This window comes from Falco peregrinus, unplaced genomic scaffold (assembly GCF_023634155.1).
Source record: "Falco peregrinus isolate bFalPer1 unplaced genomic scaffold, bFalPer1.pri scaffold_19, whole genome shotgun sequence".
In the NCBI taxonomy this organism is placed as follows: domain Eukaryota; kingdom Metazoa; phylum Chordata; class Aves; order Falconiformes; family Falconidae; genus Falco; species Falco peregrinus.
Window position 1 is genome coordinate 471876 of NW_026599591.1, and position 2500 is coordinate 474375.

Below are 2500 nucleotides of genomic sequence, written 5' to 3' on the forward strand. Positions count from 1 at the left end.
GGTTAGGTCTCTTAGGGTTAGGGTTAGGGTTACGGTTAGGGTTAGGGTTAGGGTTAGGGTTAGGTACATGCCACGCACAGCTGAGGTTTAGAGTTCCGTTTAGGGTTAGGTCTTTTAGGGTTAGGGTTAGGGTTAGGGTTAGGGTTAGGGTTAGGTACATGCTATGCACAGCTGAGGTTTAGAGTTCCGTTTAGGGTTAGGTCTCTTAGGGTTAGGGTTAGGGTTAGGGTTAGGGTTAGGGTTAGGGTTAGGGTTAGGGTTAGGGTTAGGTACATGCCATGCACAGCTGAGGTTTTGAGTTCCGTTTAGGGTTAGGTCTATTAGGGTTAAAGTTAGGGTTAGGGTTAGGGTTAGGGTTAGGGTTAGGGTTAGGGTTAGGGTTAGGGTTAGGTATATGCCATGCACAGCTGAGGTTTAGAGTTCCGTTTAGGGTTAGGTCTCTTAGGGTTAGGGTTAGGGTTAGGGTTAGGGTTAGGTACATGCCATGCACAGCTGAGGTTTAGAGTTCCGTTTAGGGTTAGCTCTCTTAGGGTCAGTTTTAGGGTTAGGGTTAGGGTTAGGGTTAGGGTTAGGGTTAGGGTTAGGGTTAGGGTTAGGGTTATGTACATGCCATGCACAGCTGAGGTTTAGAGTTCCGTCTAGGGTTAGGTCTCTTAGGGTGTAGGATTAGGGTTAGGTTTAGGATTAGGGTTAGGGTTAGGGTTAGGGTTAGGGTTAGGGTTAGGGTTAGGTACATGCCATGCACAACTGAGGTTTAGAGTTCCGTTTAGGGTTAGGTCTCTTAGGGTTAGGGTTAAGGTTAGGGTTACGGTTAGGGTTAGGGTTAGGGTTAGGGTTAGGGTTAGGTACATGCCATGCACAGCTGAGGTTTTGAGTTCCGTTTAGGGTTAGGTCTCTTAGGGTTAGGGTTAGGGTTAAGGATAGGGTTAGGGTTAGGTACATGCGATGCACAGCTGAGGTTTTGAGTTCCGTTTAGGGTTAGGTCTCTTAGGGTTAGGGTTAGGGTTAGGGTTAGGGTTAGGGTTAGGGTTAGGGTTACGGTTACGGTTACGGTTAGGGTTAGGGTTAGGGTTAGGTACATGCCAAGCACAGATGAGGTTAGAGTTCCGTTTAGGGTTAGGTATCTTAGGGTTAGGGTTAGGGTTAGCGTTAGGGTTAGGTACATGCCAAGCACAGATGAGGTTTTGAGTTCCATTTAGGGTTAGGTCTCTTAGGGTTAGGGTTAGGGTTAGGGTTAGGTACATGCCATGCACAGCCGAGGTTTAGAGTTCCGTTTAGGGTTAGGTCTTTTAGGGTTAGGGTTAGGGTTAGGGTTAGGGTTAGGGTTAGGGTTAGGTACATGCCATGCACAGCTGAGGTTTTGAGTTCCGTTTAGGGTTAGGTCTCTTAGGGTTAGGGTTAGGGTTAGGGTTAGGGTTAGGGTTAGGGTTAGGGTTAGGGTTAGGGTTATGTACCTGCCATGCACAGCTGAGGTTGAGTTCCGTTTAGGGTTAGGCCTCTTAGTGTCAGGATTAGGGTTAGGGTTAGGGTTAGGGTTAGGGTTAGGGTTAGGGTTAGGTACATGCCAAGCAGAGCTGAGGTTTTGAGTTCCGTTTAGGGTTAGGTCTCTTAGGGTTAGGGTTAGGGTTACGGTTAGGGTTAGGGTTAGGGTTAGGGTTAGGTACATGCCACGCACAGCTGAGGTTTAGAGTTCCGTTTAGGGTTAGGTCTTTTAGGGTTAGGGTTAGGGTTAGGGTTAGGGTTAGGGTTAGGTACATGCTATGCACAGCTGAGGTTTAGAGTTCCGTTTAGGGTTAGGTCTCTTAGGGTTAGGGTTAGGGTTAGGGTTAGGGTTAGGGTTAGGGTTAGGGTTAGGGTTAGGGTTAGGTACATGCCATGCACAGCTGAGGTTTTGAGTTCCGTTTAGGGTTAGGTCTATTAGGGTTAAAGTTAGGGTTAGTGTTAGGGTTAGGGTTAGGGTTAGGGTTAGGGTTAGGGTTAGGGTTAGGGTTAGGGTTAGTGTTAGGGTTAGGTATATGCCATGCACAGCTGAGGTTTAGAGTTCCGTTTAGGGTTAGGTCTCTTAGGGTTAGGGTTAGGGTTAGGGTTAGGGTTAGGTACATGCCATGCACAGCTGAGGTTTAGAGTTCCGTTTAGGGTTAGCTCTCTTAGGGTCAGTTTTAGGGTTAGGGTTAGGGTTAGGGTTAGGGTTAGGGTTAGGGTTAGGGTTAGGGTTAGGGTTATGTACATGCCATGCACAGCTGAGGTTTAGAGTTCCGTCTAGGGTTAGGTCTCTTAGGGTGTAGGATTAGGGTTAGGTTTAGGATTAGGGTTAGGGTTAGGGTTAGGGTTAGGGTTAGGGTTAGGGTTAGGTACATGCCATGCACAACTGATGTTTAGAGTTCCGTTTAGGGTTAGGTCTCTTAGGGTTAGGGTTAAGGTTAGGGTTACGGTTAGGGTTAGGGTTAGGGTTAGGGTTAGGGTTAGGTACATGCCATGCACAGCTGAGGTTTTGAGTTCC